This window comes from Leptonychotes weddellii, unplaced genomic scaffold (genome assembly GCF_054177405.1).
Source record: "Leptonychotes weddellii isolate Sample4059 unplaced genomic scaffold, ASM5417740v2 HiC_scaffold_255, whole genome shotgun sequence".
Taxonomy (NCBI): Eukaryota; Metazoa; Chordata; class Mammalia; order Carnivora; family Phocidae; genus Leptonychotes; species Leptonychotes weddellii.
Genome location: NW_027846661.1, coordinates 15,523 through 24,874, shown reverse-complemented (window position 1 = coordinate 24,874; position 9,352 = coordinate 15,523). Strand labels below are relative to the sequence as shown.

The 9,352-nt window shown below is 34.4% G+C and overlaps 1 long non-coding RNA gene across 1 annotated transcript; it reads left to right on the top strand.

Moving 5' to 3' along the window:
- The first annotated feature begins 173 nt into the window (after window positions 1-173).
- LOC145718925 (uncharacterized) lies at window positions 174-7,943 on the top strand. The gene is made up of 2 exons (XR_014142094.1): window positions 174-625; window positions 5,665-7,943. It is a non-coding gene; the product is annotated as an uncharacterized LOC145718925 (long non-coding RNA).
- Window positions 7,944-9,352: the final 1,409 nt, after the last annotated feature.

Here is a 9,352-nt window from a genome sequence, read left to right as displayed (position 1 = left end):
AGTTCCTTCACTGTGTATAGTCCCATTTATTTATTTTTGCTATTGTTGCCCTTGCCTAAAGAGACATATCCAAAAAAATATTGCTAAGAGCAATGTCAAAAAGCTTACTACCTATATTTTCTTCAAGGAGATTTATGGTTTCAGGTCTTTTACTACCTATATTTTCTTCAAGGAGACTTATGTTTTCAGGTCTTATGTTTAAGTCCTTAATCCATTTAGAGCTTATTAATTTTGCAGCTTTTCCTTTGAACAATACATGTTATCTATTCTGTGAATAGTTAGTATTACAGATGTCAGTTTATATAACTGTGTGAAATAACAAGAGAATTATGAGACAGTATGTCATGATTCATTCCCATGTACTATGTTCTTCAGTGACTATAATCCTTCACAACTGCTTACTCTTGCACTTGCTTTTAAGTTTAAAGGACATTTTCCCCTCAGAACTGTATGTATAAAATAGTAGTACTAAAACACATTTTAATTTTGTTTCTTTTAGGCCTATGGCATGTCTGCATTACCTTTAAATCTAATAAAAGGCACCAGAAGTGCTGCTTATGAACGTTTAGAAAACACTGAAGACATTGAAGAAGTGGAGCAGCACATTCAAACGATTAAATCAAAAGTGAGTTTTTATTTTATTGTATTTGGGAAGTATAAAAGCACATTGTCTTTACACTACTTTCTGATATGACTTAGACATTGGCAATCCCATATATTTGACATCATTTGAATTTTTCAACATATCCTTAACAAACTATGTCCATGGTTTTAAAATTTGTCTTCTGTGAAATGCAAGACACTGACAATATGAGAATTTCTATCAATGTTCTAACAAGTAAAAGCAAAAGTTTTGCTCAGGTATGATCAAGACCTTGCTTATTCTGAGGTATGTTGATTTCATGTGTAACATCAGATTTTACTGTATCACTTATGTTCAAGTTTTATGTACTAGTGGAATAAGCTAAAAATTGCATGTAATCACTTGCCCATTGAATGTACTTCTAAAAACATAATGAAGTTTCTTTCTCTGTCACCTTCAAGTAACAGATAAATATTATTTATAGAACATATTTATAGAACAGATAAATAATACTTATAGAACACATAAAACCTATTTATAGAACATTTCTAAACTAGCTAAAACTAAATAGTATTAAACTAGCATAATCCTGATACAGGAATCGGATGATAATTGCATACAAAAAAGAAGACTACATATGTACTGGTCTCTCATGAACATAGAAGCAAATGTTTTAATATAAGGAAAAGTATTCGCAATTCAAACCTGTGCTGTAATAAGAATATTTTATAATTATCAGATTAGGTTTATCCTAGAAATTCAAGGATGATACGTTAGAAAATCTACTAACGTAGTTTAATGTAGTGAGGATAAATGAGAAATATAAGCATTTTAATAGCTGCTAAAGAATATTTAGTAAAAGTCAATTTGTAGTTATGTTTTTTTTTTTTTTTTAAAAAAAGCCTTACCAAATTAGAAGAGAAGAGAGTACTTAGGAAAGGAAATCTATAATGAGTGTTGTCATACTTAATGATGAATTAAACATTCCCATTGAAGTCACACATAGGTCAGTGTGGTCGGTATCATTGTTGCTCATTAGCATATTCCTGGAGGTCCTTGTCAGATAAGAGAGAATGCCAGTATAAACCTAAGAGGGAGAGAGAGGAAAAGGGAAATATCCTTATTATTCACATATCATCTACCAAGAAAATCTGAAAGAATGATCGACAAATTAATGGAACTAATAAGAGTTCATCAAAGTGCCTGGATACAAACATACAGAAATCATTAACCAGTTGGAAGATGTAGTAGAAAATGGTCTCATTCACAATAGCTGCAGACTATAAAATAATAAGGAATGTCAGAATCGTCCTGGTAGAAATTAAATAAAATTTATTGCAATACATAATAGGAGACTGAAATATATGGAGAACTTCATCAGTTCCTGATTGGGAAGATTGAATATTATAGAGATGACAGTTTTTCATAAGTTTAGGTGGAAATTTATAAAAGGCAAAATATGAAATTTTCGTAGACCCCCTGAATTCAGATCAAATACAAAATTTACAAAACATTAGGAGAAAGTGAAAGTAAAATTTTATCTTGGTGTACAGAAGGCCTTTCTAAACATGACACAAAAAAACCCCAAATGCTAATTGAGAGATTGGTGAGTTTTACTTTTTTTTTTTTTTTTAAATTTATTCGACAGCACAAGTAGGCAGAGTGGCAGGCAGAGGGAGAGGGAGAAGCAGGCTCTCCGCTGAGCAGGGAGCTGGACGTGGGGCTCGATCCCAGGACCCCAGGATCATGACCTGAGCCGAAGGCAGCCACTCAACCGACTGAGCCACCCAGGCGCCCCTACATTTTTAAGTTCTAAAATTTATGTACCCAAAAAGCACCACCGAAAGGAAGTCTATAATGTAGGAGGAAATAATCTGCAGTATGAGTATGTATAAAGAACATCTTCAAATCAGTAAGAAAAAAGGACAAGCAATACATAGAAATAATGAACAAAAGACCCAAATAGAGTTTACTGAAGGAAAAATTAAATTCTTCAGTGAAAAATATAAAATGATGCTTCAGCTCTTCAGTAGTAAGTAGGTTGACCAAGCATCCCAGTTTGCCTGGGACCTGAGGGGATTTTCCAGGACATGGAACTTGGAGTACAGAGACCAGGGTGGTTGGTCACCCTGTTATCAGAGATAGTAATCAGAAATATGCTAATTAGAGCATCTCAATATTTTATCTTTTAGAAGTCTTTAAAATTTTTACCTTTGTCAGGTATTAGTGAGATTTTGGGGATAGATACACTGCTTGTGGGAATGTAAAATATACAGCTTTTTAAAGAAAATTGTATGATATGACATGTGCCTGTACACACAAACACATCCCTTTTAATAAAGTTTAACCAGCAGTTGATGTCTGGGAGCATCTCTGACTCAAGTATATGTATATACTTATATCTGGGTGAAGAAGGATGTTCATGCACATTATTAATGCTTCCCAAAAAAGAAAACAATCTAAATGTTCAAAAATAAGGTATTTATTAATATACCATGGTATAATGTGGTATGCATGAGGTAGATTTATATAGACTGAAGAATATATCTTAATAGAATCAAATCAGATTCTCTCAGTTCAAAATCTAGCCCTCCTTATTATGCATATAATTATCTGTGGGCCTTATTTTCCTACTCTAATAAATGGAAATAATATTACTACCAACTTCAAAGTTATATTATGAAGATTTAAGGAGAATAAACGGTAAAGAACAGATCGGTTTTAGGCACAAGAAATGTGCTCAAGAAATGTTAGCTATTATGTACAACAGAAACCCATACGAATATTAACAGATATGCATGCATGCAAATACATAGAAAATGTGTAGAAGGATATTGTATTGCTTAATGGAGGTAATAGTAGGAAAGGGCAGTGGTACTCTGGGATAGTATGAAGGGAAGCTTTCATGTTTTACTTTTTTTAAAACAAAAGGTATGTATTCATATGCTTTATAATTACATTTTTTTTTCCAGATGAGATAATTAGTTGACTGCTGGGTTTCTATCCTGGTGTTTGTTTCTCTGACCAAAATTATTCTTATATTGTTTTGGTCAATAGGTGAAGCAGAGGCAAAGCCCTTACTCCACTGAAATATTCACCAAGTAGACAGATATATAACTTGGGTTTATTTTTAGTGGACCCTTAAATCGGTTTACTTTTTTTCTGAAATAGTGAAAGCTAGTTGTTAAATAAAACTACCTCATTGTTGGTATCCTTTGGATATTAGAATGGCATTTCTGAGAAAAATTATATGTTTACGATACAAAGTACTGTACCTTTCTCATGCCACACACTTGAAGTATTATTGCCTGGATCTATCTTCTAGAAGGGAATGTTTGTTTTATTCCTTTGTCCTTCCAAAAATACCTTTCTCTGAGGTTCCTTTTTCTTGGGAAGAAGTTCGATAGTACCCATTGTACTTAAAGGAATGAAGATAATTAAATATAGTCTAGTGTATGCAAAATATACAGTAGCACCAGCATCTCCTGGGACTTTGGTAGAAATGCACATTTTAGGCCCCACCCAAGGCCAACTAAATTTTATTTATAGGGTCTAGAAATCTGTGTTTAACAAACTTTTCAGGTAATTGTTATGCATGATAAAGTTTGAGAAGCAGTTTGATAAAGTATGGAAGACGACGGCTGGTTCCAGAAGAGTATGGCAGTGCCATTATGTAAAGAGATCATTATTACTGTGTAGGTATCTTTATTAAAGAATATTTGAATATTGTCTTCATTATAGCTGTGATTTCAGATGAGGCTGCACTGCATATGCTAGAGAGCAATTTTGTTGTCTCTCTCTTAAGAACCTATTTAAACCTGAATAGGGATATTAACATTTTAATATCTGATGTCTTTACATTTTATTTTTTTAAAGATTTTATTTATTTGAGAGAGAGCGAGCACAAGCATGAGTTGGGGGAGGGGCAGAGGCAGAGGGAGAGGGAGAAAGCAGATTACCCACTGAGCAGGGAGCCCGATGCAGGGCTCAATCCCAGGACCCTAGGATCATGACTTGAGCCGAAAGCAGACACTTACCCAACTGAACCACCCAGGTGCCCCTGATGTCTTTACATTTTAAAAATGCAGTTCCATGTAAATATTTTTCTTGTTGCTTCCAATAAAAGCAAACAAATTTATGTTTCACCTTTTTGTACTTAGCAATTGTCATATTATTGTAATTAATTATTGTATCCAGTTGAAGATACTTGGGGGCAGGGGAGTTCAAGCGGGAAAGTGTTATCTTTGAACCACCATTGAGAAAGGTACTGCTTATGGTTATAGTAAGCATCACATAAAAATAGATGGATGAGGGGCCCCTGGGTGGCTCAGTCGGTTAAGCGGCTGCCTTCGGCTCGGGTCATGATCCCACGGTCCTGGGATCGAGCCCCGCATCGGGCTCCCTGCTCAGCGGGAAGCCGACTTCTCCCTCTCCCACTCCCCCACTTGTGTTCCCTCTCTCGCTGTCTCTCTCTGTCAAATAAATAAATAAAATCTTTAAAAAAAAAAAATAGATGGATGAAAGTTACCTCTCAGTAGGCTGGCCAAAGAAAACATGACTTATTTGCAAAAGTACTTGGAGAATAAGAAAGTGACATTTCTTAGCAATTGTTATAAATACCTCTGCATAGCACATACTAGTATTACATCCCTCTGCTGTATTTGAATCAGGGGCTGACCAAAGGGAGAGAAGGGGTAGAACCAAATATATTAAGATAAGGGATAGAAAGAGGAGCTTGGAGGTGAGAGAGAGTAATTGAACAAATTGAATAAAGTGCCCCATAAAAAGGGCATTTTTAAAGATATTTATCTCCTTTCCACGTAACTTTACCATATATTTGGAAAATAGGAATCAAGAAGTTCAGTATTAAATGTACACACATCTATATTTTGATGCTGATCTTGGTTCAGAGATGTGTATTGTCACAAAGATGTCATTTTTTTTTTTTTTCAGTTTGTAAATTTGCCTAGGGAGTATCCAACCTAAAAAAAGGTTTTGTTGCATGATTTGATAAATCTGATGGGTACTTTACTAAGACCTTAATGGTAAAAAACTGTTTTATTTTGTTCTGTTACTTGCAGAGCAAAGATGGTCGACCTTTGCCAGCAAGGGATAAACGCGCCTTAAAACAATTTGAAGAAAGGTTACGAACACTTAGGAAAAGAGAGAGGCACTTAGAATTCATTGAAAACAGCTGGTGGACAAAATTTTGTGGTGCTCTGCGTCCCCTGAAGGTAAATGGAGTTTTAAAAAAATTATGTTGTCACTCTTTTCCCAAGTTTATATAGACCTCTTAGAGTAATTGAGTTCTCTTTGTGAGGAATTACAGCATGGTACTTACGAGCATGAATTTCGGAGTTAAAGTGATTTTGAATCATAGCTCTGTCACTTGGTAGTTTGGGCCGGTTACACACCTCTCTGAGCTTCATTCATTTACTCATGTGTAAAGCAAGTATTATAACAGAGATGCTGGGAAATTTAAATTAAAATATAAGAAAGTAATATAGTGTGTTGCTAACACATTTTGCAAGTTTGTACTTCTCCATAAATAGGAGAACTGGGACCTATATTAGAACTCAGGAACCCTATAAACTGAAAGTAATAGAATTTGCTTCATTGTTAGATGGTATGTTTCTGAAAGTATATAAAAAGGTATTATTTAGGACAGAAAACCATTAATTAGTCCGTACTGCCTCCCTCCCTCCTTCCCTCCCTCCCTTCCTTCCTTTCCTTCTTTTCCTCCTTTCTTTTATTTTTTGAAAGTATCATTTGCTAGCCATGAATTCTTCAGACAGTGGTACCTCCACTGAACTAAGGGCATAATAATACAACTCTGAGTCTAAAAAGTAGCTAGAACTGCTGGCCACAGATTTCTATATTGTCCATTCTGTATCTGGCATTTCAAACACCAAGCTATGTATACAATAGTGTGTAAGTTGTAATTTAGAAAGTGCAGTGAATAGACTGGTTTAAGGAAAGTTAGGCAAGGTGAAGCTATAAAGTGGGTTTTGGCTAAGTTTTAAAAAAAAATGTTTTAGAGAGCCTCATGAAGGGGTTAGTCAGGTTGAGTTCTGCTTTGTCTTCCTCTTGTAATTAGAAAGGAAATAAGGAAATGCATTGACTGCTCACCTTAAAAACCTGCTTTTTGAAAGAGTTCTTCAAAAATATATCGTAATCAGATCTATTGTTTATTTTTAAACCTTCTGTTAGAATCAGTTTTATTGAAGAGTCACCACTCCTTTTTTGCGGGGTGATTGTCTTTATATCAGAAGTATGATGAAATCCTCCTCAATCTTTTTTTTTTAATCTCCTCAACCTTACCTTAATTCTATATTTTTTATATGGCTTCTTTATAAATATTTATAACTGGTCTAACATGGGCTGCCTTGATTTAAACACACTCTGTCCTATTTCACTGAACCCATGTGTAGAGGGATTTTTAAATCAACTTTAATAAGTGTGCAGATTGATTTTGCCAAATACAGATATGTAGATATGGAAGATCCACATCACTCCAAAAAGCTACTTGATGTCTTCCCCTGTCCCATTGAACTCAGACCCTGGATAGCCGTTGATGTCTTTCTGTCATTATAGTTTAGTTTTTTGTGTTCTATAATTTCATGTAAATGAAATCATAGAGTGTAGTATAATCTTTTTTCTGGCTTTTTTGGTGCAACAAAATGTTTTTGAGATTTGTCTATGTTGCATGTTTTCTTTCAGTAATTCATTCTGTTTTACTGCTGGGTAGCATCCTGATGTGTCTGTCTATGTCACAATTTGTTTATCCACTCACCTTTTAGTGGAGATTTGAGTTATTTCCAGTTTGAGATTATTATGAATAATGCTGATGTGAACATCTGATATAGATGTGTGTTTTCATTTCATTCATTTTTCTTGGGTAAATAACTAGGAGTAGAATTTCTGAGTGTAATGTTTAATGTACATTTAACTTTATAAGAAACTGCCAATGTATTTTCCAAAGTGGTTGTACCATTTTGCATTCCCACAGCAATATGGGATTCCAGATTGCTTCACATCCTTGTCAACTCTTATATTGTTACGTTGTAATAGTTATTCTGATGGATGTATAATACTAATTCATTATGGTTTTGATTTGCATTTCCTTGGTGACTAATGATACTGAGCATTTTTTAGTATTCTTATTGTGTATTTTCTTTAAAATGCTTGTGTAAATCTTTTGTCCTTTTTTTAAAATTTTTTAATGAGTGAGTTACAAGAATTCTTTATATTATGCTGCATTAAGTACTTTGTGAAATACATGTATTGTGAATGTTGTCTCTTACTTTATAGCTTGCCTTTATGTATTCTTAAACTGTCATTCAAAGAGATGTTCCTTAAATTTTTATTGCAATCATTTTCTCATATGTTTTCTTCTGGAAATTTTATGGTTTTAGCGCTTATATTTTAGGTTTGCAGTCCATTTTAAGTTAATATTGTGGGATGGTATAACTTAAGGGTTTATTTTCCATATGGATATTCAGTTGTTTCAGTAGCATTTTTGTCAAGACTGTTCTTTGCTCACTGACTTTCCTTGGTACTTTTGTCAAACCAATTGATCATGTGTATGTGTGGGTCTATTTCAGGACTTTCTTTTTTGCTCCATTGATTTATATGTCCTTATGCTAAAACTTGATTACTGGTATGTTATACAATCAGTCATGAAATCAAGGAGTATAAATTCTTCAGTTTTGTTTTTCTTTTTCAGTATTGTTTTAGCTATTCTAGATCTTTGCATTTCCATATAAATTTTAGAATCAACGTAGAATTCTACAGAAGACCCACTGGGATTTCTATTGGGATTACTTTGAATCTGTAGGCAGATTTGGGGAGAATTGATATTGTAAACTTGAACCAAATGAGAGTTTGTCCACCTGATGCACAGCAAGCCAGTAAAAACTGACACCAGCCTTTTGCAGTGAAGAACGATATTGGTGTGGCACCACCCAGGATAACAGGGAGCTAATGCTCTAAAGACCTGAGCTACCTGATGGCTTGCAGGTGAAGGTTTTTAAAGGCAAAATTTGGGGCAGGGGGCCTCCTGAGAAGGTCAGCCCCACTGATTGGCGGCCCATGTTAGCAGGTACTCTAGTACTGCTTTGTCTGGTGCCTCAGAGGTCTTTTCCATCTCAAGAGACTTGGAATCTGAAAAATACCTTTATTCTATATGTTAGAAATTTCATTAGGTACATTTGGTGATTATATCTTTACTTGTAAGCTAGTGGGGTTGTATAAAACAAGGTTTATATTTACAGGTTCCCTGGCCAATCCAGCCGTGACCAGGGATGGTAGGCCCTTTAGTATTCATTCTCTCAACTGACAAGATGGGTGCTGGCTTTAATATCTTAATACTGAATCTCCTAGTCCATGAACATGAGATCTTTCCATTTATTTATGATATCTGAAAGTTCTCTTTGCAGTATTTTGTAGGTTCAGCATAGAGGTCTTTCAAATATTTTGATAAATATATCTATATCTTTGTTTATACTGTTACACATGATTTTATTTAATTTCAGTTTTCAGTTATTGGCTTCTTAGTATGTAGAAATTTGTTTCTGTACATTGATCTCATATCAGGCTAAATTATTACTTCTAGTAGCCTTATTATAGATTCCTAAGGAATTTTTATGTACATGAACATGTTAGCTGCTAAAAGACAGTTTTATTTCTTCCTTTTCAATCTAAGAGTTCCAGGTGCTTTTTTTTTCTTATTGCACTGGCTAAAACCTCCCATACAATCAATTTACCACT